This window comes from Homarus americanus, unplaced genomic scaffold, assembly GCF_018991925.1.
Source record: "Homarus americanus isolate GMGI-L3 unplaced genomic scaffold, GMGI_Hamer_2.0 scaffold2539, whole genome shotgun sequence".
NCBI classification, from domain to species: Eukaryota; Metazoa; Arthropoda; class Malacostraca; order Decapoda; family Nephropidae; genus Homarus; species Homarus americanus.
The window spans coordinates 4675821-4693496 of record NW_024725489.1 but is presented as its reverse complement, the minus strand read 5'-3'; positions in this window follow the sequence as shown (position 1 = coordinate 4693496).

The window sequence follows — 17676 nt, the reverse complement described above, 5'->3', positions numbered from 1 at the left end:
TAATACGCAAACACCTCCAGCGATCAACAACACGCGAACACTTCCAGCGATCAAACAAGCGAACACCTCCAGCGACAATAACACACGAACACTTCCAGCGGTCAAACAAGCGAACACCTCCAGCGGTCAAACAAGCGAACACCTCCAGCGGTCAAACAAACGAACACCTCCAGCGATCAAACAACAAGCGAACACCTACAGCGACCACCAACTATGACTATTTTCTTTGTTTCCTATCCAGATCTCCCAACTCTACCAACTATTTGGAACTCTTTGACAATCTCATTTCTTGCTACGAGTCGTTGCTATCCACACCCCAACACCGAGATCCTCTAATTAGGTAGTAGACAACTACCAAACAGGGAGGTACTGTAGCGTAGTGTGTGACCAGTAGTCTAATTTCTCTTTATGTTTGTCTATTTTATCTTTGTTAGGCTCACATACATACGTGCATGGAGGAAATTTCGCACTACGGATGGAAGTGAGAAAGGAAACTCACAATGGTGTTTTCTTTATATATACTGTATTACTGTATACCCTGTATGTACAGGGCAGTCAAGTGCTGGGAAGTTGCTGCGTAGTAGAGTTGCCGTGGAGGAGCTTATTTAGAGGAGGTCTTGTGGGGGTTCATGATGTTGTCTCACACTCAGGATGGTTTGGAGAAAGGAAACTCACTCTGTATATATATATATATATATATATATATATATATATATATATATATATATATATATATATATATATATATTGGATGTACAGTGCAGCTGGTGCTGGGAAGTGCGTGGCAATGGAGTAGAGAGAGCTGGTTCGGGAGCGTGCTCAGAGGAGGTGTTGCCTGCCTGCCAGGTAGAAGAAGGGCAGGTCACATGAGGTGAGGTCTTATATAGCGGAGGTAAGCGTAGCGATAGTTGACCTCGCTATGCTAAACTGGCATACAAAGACGACAGAATTCGAAAAGGGTCGGCTAGTCAGCGACAAACGGCAGTTGTAGTTGTGAAATTTCACTACAGTCTTCTCTGCTTAAAGCGTGGTCACCGTGGTGTTGTCTGCCCTCACTTGACTTGACTGACGTCTGTAGATAAGGTAGAGGCTATTGCTATTCAGTGGGAGGGTTAGGATTGGAGCACTTTGAATTTGGGGGGGAGGGCTGGTTTAGGATCAAGGTAAAAGAGGGAGGAAAATTGAAGTAAGAGATTAACAGTTTCCGGGCTCAACCAGATATGCTGAGCCCTGAGGGCATATCAGCCCCAGAAAGACTAATGTCACTAACAATAGACCTTCTATTCAAAGTGGTCACTGGACACCTAGCTGTGACCATCAGTGTCACAGGTCAAGTTAATTTTCTACGTCTATCTTATGATCTAATCAGAGATTGAGTTTGTCAGTAAAGAGGTGAAATGGAGTTATATATGCCTTCACAACTCTACTCGCCTGACCGCAGACCACATGGTCGAAACAGCCGTTAAGTCTTGGAGATTTTACAGGTTGACAGAATAGTTCAGGAGATTAATGACTTTCTTAAATAGACAACTGACAAACTCTAAACTACAACCATCAGATTCTCTGATGTTTGGGCAACAAAACAATATAACTTCAGTAGCGATCGTAAATCCAGGATAACCCCACGGACGACATAAAATATACCACTCTAGCTGGCAAACTCGACACTCACTTACTTGACAAGTTTTACTAACAATAAGGACAGTTGAAGCTTTCAACACCACTCACAATGGATATTGAAAGTTCCAACTGTAAACAGACATAACTAGGTTGCCTCACCAATTGCAGCCACAGTTGCAATTTCAAATTCTGTCATTACAAAGGAATAATGAAGTCTCGGGTACATTCAAGATTGAGAGAAAACGACGGACTCAGGAGTCCTGAAGCGATGAGAAAACGAACTCCTCAGATGGGGAACTTGAATAAGAAAGCATAGCTACATGTTTTGTGGGCTATTGAGCGTAATATGAATCGTCTAATTTATTGACTGACGTGTATGACCGTATTCAATAGGCAATGGAAACGATGAAAATAGATGAATACTTATCACTTTGTTTAATTAGGTACAGAAAAAATACCATTTAGATGTTCTCACCAAATCCAAATTCGTCTATACGAAAAAGGAATATAATTACAAATTTCCTTGGGAGGAGCGAACAACAATTGCCATTAGTGATAATGACTACACATATCATAACAAGTGTAATAATACAAGTTGGCAACACTTGCCACTAATACTGTAGGTCATGTACTGGTACAGATGAAGCTTGCTTTCACTCAGCGTCCAGCGTCACCTGGACAGACTTAATTATGCTGATAAGTGCTTCACATCCGCACGGTGATGTCGGCAACTGCCTCCTGTGCCGTAATTTACTCTGAACACATTTTTCAGTTCACCTGTTATAATCTTCCTCACTGAAGGATCCTCATACCTGCACAGCCACTCCCACAGTCCTGAAGTACCACATCCTCACCTCAGCTACACTGATCGTTTTTCACTGTAAACAGAAACAGGGAGATTATATTAATAGCTTCATGCGAAGATTACTATTAATAAGCCGAGGTCCTTATATAATTTAACACTTGCATATTAGACATTAAGGGAGATAATTTTTCTATAACTGTTGTAGAAAAAATAACATATAATGTACAGTAATTTGTTAAATCAAACCCGGTACAGATATTTATAATTTGCCCAACTTTACTGTATTTGGTGTAATACCTTTTGGCCACTGCTGTAGTCAGAGAGCAGCTCCTTCTCCACACGGATCTATACGCCTACCCTTCCTCGCCTTATAGAACAGATTAAATTCTAGATTAATAATAATTGGTATGATGAAATTTATTGACGAGATAAGAGTAATAGACAAAGTCACCGTCAGCTGATGATGTTGTCTCAGGCACACCGACACCAGGTGACCAATGTTAAGTCACCAACGTTGAATCAATAATTTATTGTCAAGTAAATAAGTAACTATAATAAAGCTGACTAAATATTGTGATCCTATGGCAAAAAAAGTATGGAAAACTTTAAAATTAATTCCTGACAATATTATTATTTGCCTCCTGGTTGAAATGGCGCCAGAAATACTCCAAATAAGGAGAGTAAAGGTTGGGGATTGTTAAAACAGTCGGCCGTGTATTGGTCGTAACTGTAATAATACCCCGATTTCGTAAAGTGGCAACAAGTGAAAATTTTCCTGAGTTGGTTGTCTGAAGTATTACGTTTCGACCTTTAATATACCTGTACTGTATCAATCTGTATATAAACATTCGACCGCGTATTCAGTGTTGTCATTCGTTCTTGAGGTGCCACGGAGAGTTGTACTTTTAAGTGTTGATGAACTAGTGCATTTTTAATCTTACGTGCTTATAAACCTATAGTTGTTGAAGTACTCTAACACCTTTATAACGTCAGCAAGGTGCCACGTTACAGTCGTTATAGTTACCAAAAAGAATACTAAACGGAAACAGTATATAACTTCACGTATGGACTTTGAAGATGTTAAAACTAACTGCTTGTTTGGTTGTGGACTAGTTTAGAGTCGTAATTGCGGGGTCGTTGACAAAGCTTCGAATCTTATGAGTAATTTTCGTTAATAATTATACATTTTATTTTAGCTAATGATGGTTAAAAGTAATTTGAAAATATGACTGAGACTATAGATGATGGCCAAGCGCATATGATGTTCTTTATGCCACCCAATCGGTAAATGGATAAGTGAATCAGTAAAGCGAACCAATGAATTAAGGAATCAAAGCACCTCAAGGGTTCATCACTCGCCAGTCACCAGTGATGTACAGTAACGGTGGCGGCAACATGTGTGTGCGCGTGGTGATACAGGTTTTGATGGCTGTTTCAGGGTTTACGTTCGCTGTTTGAGAATTACCCCCTGTACCTTGTGTGTGTGTGTGGCGCCGTAAGGACTTCCAGGACTTTGCGTTGTGATTATTAGCAGGTGAGTGCAGGTATGTTGAGAAAAATGTTGTGTTGTTGTACCGTGGGGTCCATGACTCGGACAGATAGCACTGCTATTAAGATGACTGTGAACCAAAGTTAGCATGTGGATATATATATAGTTATATATATATATATATATATATATATATATATATATATATATATATATATATATATATATATATATATATATAATCTTAGATTTGGTGATGGTTCATTGTTCTTTCCTGAACATTGATGTTGTACTGCAGGGTACTTGTCCACCTGTACTGGAACCTTGGTTTTATATAAATTTATTGACTAAAAACCATAGAGTACATACATACATATAGGGACATTTACCGCGGAGAACACAAAGTATTAGTAATGTATATTTATAGTATGGTACTTGTCAACGTTACTGAGGGTTTTATCGCGGTCCATCAATTACCCAAAAGTACCCAAATGTATATTAAATCAGGGTAAAATCTTAACGAATATATGTTTTACATCAATAAAACCTGATTAATAATGTTTTCATTGAAATGTAGTCAAAATAATGAAATAATAAACAGCGAAAAACGCTAAATTCCAAAGAGTCACCTATCCAAAATGGAGACACAATTACCGATGTTTCTGTTACTTTGGGGTATTTAACATAGCCGTAGGATTTACTTTTCGTTAGGTTAGGTTAGCGAAGTGCATCACGATGGATCTGAGTTATCTCCTTGTTCACGAACTCTCTGGAATTTAGCGTTCGCCAATACTGAAAGTTTTTCGCTGTTTATTATTTCATCTTACAAATTATTTTTACAAAATTACACTAAAAATATTATTAAACATGTTTTGTGTATGTATAACAGATATTCGTTAAGATTTTACCCTTATGTGCTATACTTTTGGGTACATTTGGGTACTTTTGGGTAATTCGTGGCTCCCTTTTATCGAGCGTATTCTTTTACAGAAACTCAAACATTGTTCTGTAGAAGTTTTTGTCAGGGGAAGTGTGGAAGGTCTTGTCGCGACAACCTACTTGCTGTTGTGCCTAGGTAAATTATGTAAAGATCATTACGAACATTCCAATTTAATGTAAGTCCTGAGTATTTGTACGGTTTAATTGCAGTTTCTCCAACCTTTAGATCTCCTTATTTGAAGTATTTCTAACTCCATTTCAACCAGGGGGCAAAGAATAATAACGTTAGAAATTAATTTTTCAAGCCTTTTGGGGGGATAACTCTAAAACGGTACTTTCCCCGAGAAATAAAGGTCAAATTCAATTAAATCACGCCAAAATACACAGGTTAAACTAATTTCTAAACTACTATGGCATATTGGCCGAAACTGCAGTTTACTTTCTTTAATGCAGGATTGTACTCATGCATTTTTTTATATTAAAAGTATTTACTTAAGAATATCTTCTAATATCAACTGCGCGGGGCTTCAAAATGGCCTCAAAATGCCCATGATATTGGTCAGATTTAAAAAAAACTTCTTCTGGGGGCTTACGGCACCCCCAGTTGGGCGGCCTCGCTCGCCATGTTTCCCCACCCCAACTTCTTGCACCCCCTTTTGATATTCATTGATTCGCCCCTGCCGCGACATTAGAATGCATAATGGCTGTACGTGGGTCTTGCTCTTTCTGCAAAAAGAAACAAAACGTAACACAGTTTTAGTATCTTGTTATTTAATGGGAGAATGAAGAGTCACATGGTCTGTCTGGCTGGCTGTTTATTCTCAGTTCTGGTTACCGCGTGCCTAACACATTTCGTAGAAGTAACATAATATATACATTCAATAAAGGCAGCATATAAACATACATATATATAACACAGTAATTTAAAATTCCATACATTTCCAAGAGATCATAAAAGGTTAGTAGAAAACTAGTGTCATGTTACTTGATAGATCTTCAGATTATACCTTTTTTTATGAAGAAATCTGAAATGACATTGATCGGCCCTTCTTGGATGTATCTTGAGTTCAGGATTATTTACTTGTCAGAATTTTACTAGCTGAAAAAAAAGTGTCTTGGAGATTCCATTAGTTTGTTGGTGAATCCTCAGAAAATTAGTGAAGTACAATAAATGAAATCAGAAATGGAATTAATGTTAGTTTTAACGGTAAATGTGAAGACTAGGGGTGAACTATTAATAAAGATAATTAAGTAAAAGAAAATACTCGACTAGTTTAAATGTTACCTCATTAACCCCATTGTTCCTTGGGGCTGATGTAAAATTGAACTCCTATAAGAAGTACCATATTTTAGTTGTACTCGACTTTTATGTATAATTTGATGTATTAACTCGTGCTTCTTATTGTACTCTCCTCTTATTTCTCTGTGAATTTTTACGACATATACATTATTTACAATATTCATGACTATAATAAGATAACACGCTGATATATGAAGATTTTCTGTGTTTTTCTGGTGGCTTTCGTAAAATAATAGTCTATGCGATGGAATAAAAGAAAACGGATTATCTCCCTCCAAGTTTCCCATTTTCGTGAATATATTTTCCTTCAATTCTTAGCGCATGAATGTCAGTCACTTACACATTTACATAAACATTATTATCACTATATTAGAACAGCCACTAAAGCACACCACCACAATTACACCCGACACACCACCACCATAAATCACACCCGACACCACTTCAATACCCACCCACACACACAGGAAAATAAGAAGTGGTAATACAACTAGTGGGATATCAGAGTGTCGTGGTAATACAACTAGTGGGATATCAGAGTGTCGTGGTAATACAACTAGTGGGATATCATAGTGTCGTGGTAATACAACTAATGGGATATCAGAGTGTCGTGGTAATACAACTAGTGGGATATCAGAGTGTCGTGGTTATACAACTAGTGGGGCATCAGAGTGTCGTGGTAATACAACTAGTGGGATATCAGAGTGTCGTGGTAATACAACTAGTGGGGTATCAGAGTGTCGTGGTAATACAACTAGTGGGATATCAGAGTGTCGTGGTAATACAACTAGTGGGATATCAGAGTGTCGTGGTAATACAACTAGTGGGATATCAGAGTGTCGTGGTAATACAACTAGTGGGATATCATAGTGTCGTGGTAATACAACTAGTGGGGTATCAGTGTGTCGTGGTAATACAACTAGTGGGATATCAGAGTGTCGTGGTAATACAACTAGTGGGATATCAGTGTGTCGTGGTAATACAACTAGTGGGATATCATAGTGTCGTGGTAATACAACTAATGGGGTATCAGAGTGTCGTGGTAATACAACTAGTGGGGTATCAGAGTGTCGTGGTAATACAACTAGTGGGGTATCAAGTGTCGTAGTAATACAACTGAGTGGGATATCGGTATGTCATGGTAATACAACTAGTGGAATATCAGTATAATAAGTAGTAATACAACTAAAGTAGGAGTATCGATGTGTCATGAAGTAATACAACTAGTGGTAGATATCAGATGTGTGTCATAGTAATACAACTATGGATATGAGTGTTATTGATAATACAACTAGTGGGATATCAGAGTGTCGTGGTAATACAACTAGTGGGATATCAGAGTGTCGTGGTAATACAACTAGTGGGATATCAGAGTGTCGTGGTAATACAACTAGTGGGATATCAGAGTGTCGTGGTAATACAACTAGTGGGATATCAGAGTGTCGTGGTAATACAACTAGTGGGATATCAGAGTGTCGTGGTAATACAACTAGTGGGGTATCAGTGTGTCGTGGTAATACAACTAGTGGGGTATCAGAGTGTCGTGGTAATACAACTAGTGGGATATCAGTGTGTCGTGGTAATACAACTAGTGGGATATCAGAGTGTCGTGGTAATACAACTAGTGGGGTATCAGTGTGTCGTGGTAATACAACTAGTGGGGTATCAGAGTGTCGTGGTAATACAACTAGTGGGATATCAGTGTGTCGTGGTAATACAACTAGTGGGATATCAGAGTGTCGTGGTAATACAACTAGTGGGATATCAGTGTGTCGTGGTAATACAACTAGTGGGATATCAGAGTGTCGTGGTAATACAACTAGTGGGATATCAGTGTGTTACATCAATAATACAGAGTAGTATCTCATAAGAGGATATGCTAAGGACTGTCAGTTGACTGAAAATGTCCAGAGGGCCACCAGACTGGTGCCTGCACTTCGGCACCTCAGCTATTCACTGAGATTAGAGCGCTTGCAACTGCCTAGCATATACTACAGACAGGCAAGGGGGGACCTAATTGGGGTGTATAAACATCTCAAAGGGCACTACCCAGTTCAGTGTCCATATCTGGAGTTAGCGGACGCCCGCCCTACAAGGGGTCACAGCTCAAGGTTGAAGAAGTCGCAAATCCAGAAAACTGTGAGGACAAACTTTTTCGGAGTGAGAATTGTGAATTCTTGGAACAACCTGGCAGAGAGTATTGTGAATACATCGAGTGTGCGCTGTTTCAAGAGCAGACTTGACCAACACTGGAGCAGGTTCAGATACATTCAGGAACTAGTGCATGCCCAGTACTTGCCAACAGTGTGTAGCAGAGACGTGACCGACTGCCCAAGCGGCTAACGAGCCGATCAGTGGTGAAGAGGATAAAAGTAAAAACAACAAAAGTAAGAAAGCAAGGAGACAACTGGTACAGTATGTCCTCTGGTTTAATGACTGAAGGGGTGACGTAAGAAAACTTTGATGACTGATTTTTGTTTTGATCTCATTGTACTGTATTACCTAATATAATGAGATGAATACTGTGAACCTCTACAAGTTACTGGGTGTTGATTTATATGAGTGTTTAAAGCTATATCAATGGAAATACATTAACAGTTTATTGTTGTTCTCGTCATAGGCGGTTCAACCTTACTTCATGGACACCGAAAAGTGATCAATTGGACGCCTTTGTATTTATGAATTTTTGTAAATTTTTTTTATAGATACCCGAGTATAAATATTCCGTAAAAAAAATGTGAGTAAGAAATAGTTTGCAGCGGTTTTATGCCATTGCCGTTATAATATTATTATTGTTCTTCAACAACTAAGGTTTTTAAAGTAGTAAGTAAGGTTAGTAATTACACATTCATCAGATGGACGGCTCGCCATGGACCCATAAAACGTATAGATTCGTAAACTCGTAAGATAAAAGTGTCTCCCACAAAAGGGATTTTAAATGTCGTTTTCGATCAAGTCAAGGAGATGGTAGACTATTTTGCATATTCCATGAGGATTACTGCTTGGATACTTTCCCCAAAGTCTTGTGTAATGTATCATGTAATAATTAAATGTAAGTTTCTAATACTTTCCTTACAGTCACTAGAAATTTTTGTTATTGGGTGGCTGAGGGGAGGAAGATTGTTAACTGAATGGCGAGAATAGCTGCTCGTGTTTACAACAAAGAATGAAGTGTGTTGTTGTGCCATGTTTTTAGATCTTTTATTTTAATATTCTGAGTAGGTACTGTTGGGAACTGTTCCATATGTTACAGTCAGCGTTGTCAATCCGTGAAGGGTGAACCCCGAGAGTATTCTTGAGTCAGAAGCATTCTAGAGTGAAGGGGAGAGGTGGTCCGGGGTATAGGGGGTCGGTATGTTAATGGGTCGCGGGTTGTGAGGGGTTGAGGAAGGTGTTCGGGGCTAGAGGGATGGGAAAGGCTTAAGGGGTTACTCGTGCAGTTACAACGTAGTGTGTGTTAAACGAGGATATAAATACCTAAGGCAAAACACAAATTATGCCTATAACGCTTTACCGCACATTGGGGTGTATTCCCCCCGGCTTGTGCTGCAACTCGGGTAATTTAGGGGTGACAGGAGGACGGGCTGGAGTCTCAATATGGAGTCCTTTTATGACAGGGTGACTATGATGACCCAGTACTTAAGGGACATATTTGATTATGTTTACATTAGCAACAAAATGTAAATATTGTGTAATTTTAAATAAAAACTCACCGAATAAGTTGCCAAACTTGTGTGAATGACAATGATAGTCAGTCGACAGCAGTTCCACTTGTTGTAAGCATTTCCTGTTCGGTTATTATAATCGTCTTTAAGGCGTTTAAAGGATAATAAGACCCGTCACGTTGAACTCGAACGTTATAATTCGGTCAAACCTGTTGAATATAATTCATTCTTAGATAAATCATACGTAGGTAATCATACATAAATGTTTAATTGCCATATTTCCATGTTGTCACAATGATAAACAATACAATGGACACAGTCTACCTGAGTGAACTCAAGTACAGGTTGAACTCACTTGAAGGTCTCAAACTGAATAGGTTGGGTGTTTACCCTATGATGTTAGGAGCTAGAGTGTCAGCCTGTCAGTGCCCAATCATCGCAAGGCGTTGCCTGTTGGTGCATAACCCTGATTTATTATCGAGTCGATCGGCTATTGATTAATTCGACTGTCAGAACTCTGTGTGGTACTGCTCAATTACCTTTTAGTTACCTACACATACCTCGTGCCTTATAAGATACTTCCACCTCTCGTGCTTCCTGCTGCCCCATTATAGGCGGTTATTTTAAGGCGTTTTCGATGCATGGAATAGCTAACTCGTTAGCTATTCTGTATGCGCAGGCGCTGCTTTTGATTTGTGCGCATGACACTTTAAAACAGTTATGGGGTGTACGACGCCATTTACGATGACCTTCTTGCCCTGATCTTTTTTCAGCAATATCGCCTTTAACACATGGAAATCTGCACTTTTCGAAGCCTTGGAGGAGTCTCGAAACAAGTGTCCTGGTGGGAATTATTAGCTAATACTGTACTCAAAATATCGAAACTTCGAGATCTCTCCAGAGCTTCGAAAAGGTGGTATTCCTGCAACAAGATCAGGGCAAGAAGGTCATCGTAAATGGCGTCGTACACCCCACGACTGTTCTTGAGCTAACACCTCGAGGGGGCGTTAGCCTTTCACAGGGCCCAAGCGATACAGATAGCTAACGACTTTGGTGTAACAATATTGATAATTACTCAAATATGATTAAAACTTTAATATCATTGCTCATAAGATACTAATAAGGGTGAACAAGTTGATTAAAGTTCTATAAATGCAAAAAATAATACTTAAAAACGAGCCTGAAATTCGTCGTATTGCGTTTTTATGTCTGCGAACAGTTGCAGCGAGACGACCTCCCTGCTTAATGGTTTTTGGCGCACTGATTTTTTTTCCTTTTTGTCTTTCTTTCCATAAGTTTCTATATATATTTTCTTCACTCTTTCTTTCAGTATTGTGTCCAAATAACAGTTCTCCTAATTTATTGTTTTCTGAAGACTGTGTTGTACAACAGTTATTCCCAAGATGTGGTACAATGTCGTATTTTTTAATGACAGTCCGGGAAAGCTAACGGGTTAGCTATTCCGTGCTTCTTAAAACACCTAACAATAAATGCCTTATATAACAGGAAGAGTATTGTAGGTCATTATGCACTGTTGTTGTGTTGGTGAATGTGAGCTGCTGCCATGGGGTAGGTTCTTCCTGAGGAGGGCAGTATGGACCTGGGTGGGAGGATAAAACAATAGAGTTAGTTTAGTACGTATCATCCGGTGGCGGTTACACACGGGAAATCGTAAGGTCAGCCTGGGCGTTGTCAGGCCCCCCCCCCCCTCCCCGTGATAACGTAACGACAATTACGACTTACATAAGCATATGTAGGGCGAGGTTTACATCTGCCCTAGTTTAGGAAGGTGGGTATAAATTCATCACTATTACTTCTACATATTATTTTTATTGGAATTATTATTATTATTATTATTATTATTATTATTATTATTATTATTATTATTACTATTATTATTATTATTATTATTATTAGTAGTAGTAGTAGTAGTAGTAAATCCCGTGTGGACGTCAGTGCTCGGGAACAGAGTTATATTTTTCCTGTGGCCGCATGTCACCATTATTTTAGCCTTTTTATAAAATCTCAACAATTGGTACCTACTAAATAATATCTATATGCATGTCAAACCCTATATTGATGCTGCTTTTAAAGAACTTAACCACAGCGATACCATTTATTTAATTTTGACCCCGAAACACAGTTTTTCAAGGAAAAACATCAGAAAATGGCCCCCAAAATAGAAATTCGGCTAAAATGTCAGCACGGCAGCCATGTTTGAAAACATCATATCCATAGAGGGTTCGTGTGGTCAAATTAGGACCCATACGGAATGTAGTGCACAAAATTGCCCACTGAGAAATTTTTTATGGCCAGTCAATACTGTGGAGGGTAAACTTAATAAATTGTAAAATTCACTGAAAAATAGGTTGGTAAAAACTATTTAGGTATAGGATAGAATGCAAATGAAAGCAACATTTACGCCTGGCAGTGGTTAACCATACCAGGCAGAGCAGCATGGTTAAGTTCTAAGTGGAATCCTTCCCTGCTTAGTATAGTCGCTTAAGACGTTGCTCTCGGAAGCTTCCTCTAATCGACTATATAAACAAGTTTCATTGAAGTTATTTTAATATGAATCTGTGCTTACTAATTTCCTCACCAAATCTCAGCAGTTATTTGAAAGTCGTTTACCAAGAACAATAATTGTGCCAGCCAATCTATAGGGTAATTAATGCATATCTTCCTTCCCAGGCTGTTTGAATGAATTAGGAATATTGAAATGTTTTGTATATATGGCAGCTTATATTCTCAGTGTTTATTTACATCATGCAGTAACCTCTGAGGATGATGGAGAATAAGTAAAAACCGAGTAATTTGACAATTCCACGAATTAAGCATGTCTTTAATTTTTTGGTCAAACTTGGTTATACAGACAATGTCTTGGATATTCATAAAACAAATATCAGTAGTTACCTGTAATTAGGCTCTGCCACGCTTAATTCCATAAAATACAGGTTAATGCCTATCGACTGCACAAGGGTCATTTAGGCAAATAAGACGTCCGCTAAGATATATACCCGGGACGTGGAGGGCCTGTTGTACCTTGTCTGCCACGCTCCAGGTGGGAGAGGCAGTGTTCTCCCTTCCCACAGCAGTACTACAGGGCCTCTGATGCCTAGCGCGGTGAAGTAATTTCCAATTTTCTTTGTAATTAGGGCAGGCGAAGGCGACACAGATATCGTAACAAGCCCTACAGAAAATGTGAATATTGTTGGGCATTATCATGAGTGTGGCGTGAATATGGTTTGTGAGGTTCTGATCTAGTGACAGGTTACTCAAAGCAAGGAAATATATCGTTACCGACAGGCAGCCTCTGTAGTATATGCTTAAAGATCAACTCGTCTTTTATTATTTTTCGGTGCTGTTGTTGGGTGACTGATCAGTAGTATGTAATGACAGCTTGGCAGGGGAAAATAATGTGAAATTTTACATTTATTCAGCGTCGAATTTAGATGCAAATGTTATGTAATCACTGTCACTTACATTGGAAGTTTTTCCCAGCCGGTGAACAATTTTCTTAGAATAATTCGACATACTAGCGTGAAGAACATAACAAAAATATTAAGGGGAGTAAGAAAAATATTATTTGTTCTTCAGGAGTGTCGTCAATGAAGCGGTAGGAGTCAAACACTCGGCAGCGCGTGGCAGGAGTCAAACACCGCGTGCCAGGAGAGAGATTAAACACGTTTTCCTCATTTACTGTATTTATCTTTCGCGAGTAATAATGAAAGAGGTCTTACATATAGAAGTATTACGTAAGAGTTAAGGACGGGGTGGTGGTGAGGTACTAGTGGTCAGGTTGACGAGACTGTAGACAAAATGATGCGTCGCTTTCATGTTTCACGAAAAAATATACTGTAATAGGAAACTAAACTATTTGACTAATTTATGTAAACAAATAATATCAAATACTTAATAACTTCTCAAATTTCTACAAATATTAATTCACTATTAAGGAGTACAGCAGCCGAGTGAATACAGTGCTCTCCTTGCTGCTCTGAGAATCACTAGCTCCAATCCGTCCAACTAGCTCTTAATGGGGACCTAACTTTCTTATAAAGTCAGGGGAGGTGAAGGCAGGCGAGTGTAGTGCCTGTCATTATGGCGTGTTTTATCCACAGTCACCCCGGGCAACTAATATCACAAGGAGCTAAAAGGAGATATTTACATCAACACCCCCTTCCACCACCACCTCGCCGCCTATCCTCCAACACCTCTCCTCCCTCATCCTGCAACCTCACTCCTCCCTCACTCCTCCCTCATCCTGCAACCTCACTCCTCCCTCACTCCTCCCTCATCCTGCAACCTCACTCCTCCCCCATTCCTCCCTCCTCCTTCTTCCTTCAATCCCCATCCTACCCCAAGATCCAAGACTTCCTTTACATACAATAACGCGGCGTAAACAACGGGTAGAGAAAGAACTGGATTCTGGTAGGTTATGTTTTTGGTGGCTAAGGTATTTATGTTTGGCACTTGTTCATTTTAAAGCTGCTGTGGATGGCGTATACTCGTTATGTTAAGTCTTATATCTGGGATAACATGAAGATTAGGCACCTCAGCTTATTTCAGCTTACGATTACAAAACACTAAAGCTATACTGTACATGAAGGGGTTAGCTTATGGTTGGTGTTTACTCTTCAGGTAAAATAAGCTGGGGTTTCTAGTCTTCAGGTAAAATAAGCTGGGGTTTCTAGTCTTCAGGTAAAATAAGCTGGGGTTTCTAGTCTTCAGGTAAAATAAGCTGAGGTTTCTAGTCTTCAGGTAAAATAAGCTGAGGTTTCTAGTCTTCAGGTAAAATAAGCTGAGGTTTCTAGTCTTCAGGTAAAATAAGCTGGAGTCTCTAGTCGTCAAATGATCCAATTTGTCTGATTTTTTATTCATTTTATTTTTTATTCCCCTCCTTACCCTCCCATTCACCACTGTCTGTAATCTAAAATTGTCTGTCTGTAAACGAAAGTGGGAAGTCAAATGGTTAAAAAACTGAATATAAATATGAATGGGTAATGACCACGTGTCACGTCTCTTATGCTACGAGGATTATTTTTGGCCAGTCATGTCGAGGATTTCTTGGCCAGTCATGTCGAGGATTTTTTTGGCAGTCATGTCGAGGATTTTTTTGGCAGTTATGGTTGAGGATTTTTTTGGCAGTTATGGTTGAGGATTTTTTGGCAGTTATGGTTGAGGATTTTTTGGCAGTTATGGTTGAGGATTTTTTTGGCAGTTATGGTTGAGGATTTTTTGGCAGTTATGGTTGAGGATTTTTTTGGAGGGGCAGTTGTGATCAATTTATTGTATTACATGCCACTGCCGGGGGACAAGTTAGGTTAGGTTAGCCGTCTTCACGTGATTCGTGTGGTGTTCACTTTAGTTGTATAATGTGTGTTAAGGGACTATGTTTTTGATGTGGTATGATGCAGTATGGTGTATGAAGTGGTATGATGAAGTATGATGTGGTATGATGTGGTATAATGTAGTATGATGTGGTATTTAGCTATGAAGGCGTGTTTATACGATGAAGGGTTGGATATTTGTGTGGATATTGCTGTGGATGCCAGAGCTACTTAACACACGCAGTTATTTATATACATAGAGAGAGAGAGAGAGAGAGAGAGAGAGAGAGAGAGAGAGCTATGTAATAAACTGGGTCTCTTGAACGGGAAAATGAAAACATCTACATTAACTTATATGATTAAGGTGGATGGATGAGGACACTGGATAATGTGACGTTAATGTAGTGGTGATGGGATAAGTATGTGTGTGGATGTGAATCAGGATATATGCCAGGGGGAAGGTGTGTAGGGTAGAAGGATTTGGTTAGTATGTATAAAGATGTGACTTGAGGAGTTAAGATAAAGGTACATTATATAAGGGAGGGAAGGGTATAGGTGTACGGGTATAAGGAGGATGGATATTTATTGTATAATGTTGGGTTCTTGATATGGACGTGAGATTAGCTAGTACCAGTGATGCAGCAACCAGCAAGCATCCTGATTCGGGTAGTATGGGAGGACTCACAGTGTAAGTCCTCCTATACTACCCGAATCACGCATAAACCCGAAGCTTATAAGGACGCTACGTGACTTTCCCTCTGAGTGATGGGCCGAAGTCACCTGGTTCTTGATGGGATTTTAACCTTTTACAGTAGGGAGTTTGTGAAATGTTTCCTCCTTATGTCCGTCAATACATCTTACTTCATGTTTAATCCCTAGTGAGTATTTTTTATTTAATTTTTTTTTTTAATATTGAAGAAATCGTCAAGGTCACAGCTTTCTTAGTCTCACATCGCTTGCCACCACCCTGTAGGTCGTAACAGTCATATACTCTCCACCGCCGTTCCTCTATGAGTGTGCAGTTTTTATAGGGTCTCTTTTGTTTTTCCAGCTGATTTTGATAATTCGTAAGATATGATATAATTTTTGTATGTTAAGTACCTATTAGTAAATTTAGGAGCTCATAATATTTAACGAGAAAGTAAGGCTTAAACACTGTGTTATTATATATAGTGTTAACATTAGTGTGTGGTGTGGTGATGGACGTAAGCATGATGTTTGACCTTAGTAGCTGTAATAGGTGATTTTATTTAGTTTTAGACTATCCTGGTAACTTTATATTTCGTATTTATCATATTGAAAAAAGAGTGGGCCCATAGACCTTCGATGCAGAAGCAAAAAGCAGCCTTGATAATTATTCTGTTGGTCTCTATGTATTGAAGAGACCTTGAGAGCCCAGGGTTTGTTGAAATATTTTATATGTACTCAGAAAATATATAAAATGCATTTTAACTACAGCATACTTAACATTATTTAGACACTGTGAACAACTTCATCTACGTACAGTAACATGGGAGTAGTACAGTCGCTCCACCAAGAGATAAGGGACACGGTTTTTATCAGTCTTAGGCAGATGACCAGAGTGAGGTACAGTGTAGCCATACTGCGCGTCCGTCGTGTTTTCCCCGACTTCGCCGTAATCTTCTGTAGGAACTGTACACACATGTGCTTTGGTTGACCATCATTCAGATGGCCAACTTGGTCGTGTTCAGTCGAGTGACTCTTAAAGCCCATTAGGACTATTATTCAGTAAGGGGTTATAAATTACAAGGTGGTGAATACTAGGGATGGTAGGTCTCCTGACGTCACTTTCGTCATCGTGTGTGGTGGAGTGTCATCGTGTGTGGTGGAGTGTCAGCGTGTGTGGTGGAGTAGTGTCAGCGTGTGGTGGAGGTCAGCGTGTGTGGTGGAGTGTCAGCGTTTGTGGTGGAGGAGTGTCAGCGTGTGGTGGAGTGTCTCATGCGTGTGTGGTGGATGCGGTTGGAGGAGAGTGTCAGCGTGGAGGTCACGTGCGTGTGTGGTGGAGTGTCGGTGCGTATCGGGTGGAGTGTCACGTGCATGTGAGAGGTGAGGTGAGGTGACGGTCACGCGTGAGTGGTAGTGTGTGGTGAACGTGCGTGGTGGCGTGTCACGCACGTGCGTGTGTGGTGGCGGTCACGTGCGTTTGTTGGCGTGTCATGCGTGTGTGTGGTGGCGTGTCACGCGTGCGGTGGCGTGCGAGGCTGCGCGTGGTGGTGGCGTGTCACGTGTGTGGCGTGTCACGCGAGGGTGATGTAACGTGCGTGTCACGTGTGGTGTGGTGGCAGTGTGGTGGGCCAATCGTGGTGAAGCGTGTGCGGTGGCGGTCACGTGCGTGTGGTGGAGTGTCACGTGGTGAGTGTGTGGTGGCGTGTCACGTGTGTGGTGGGATGTGTGTGTGTGGAGGTCAACGTGGTGGTGAAGTGTGTGGAGTGTCAACGCGTGGTGGAGTGTCAACGTGCGGGGTGAGGACGTGCGTAGGAGGTCACGTGTGTGTGTGGTGGAGGTCA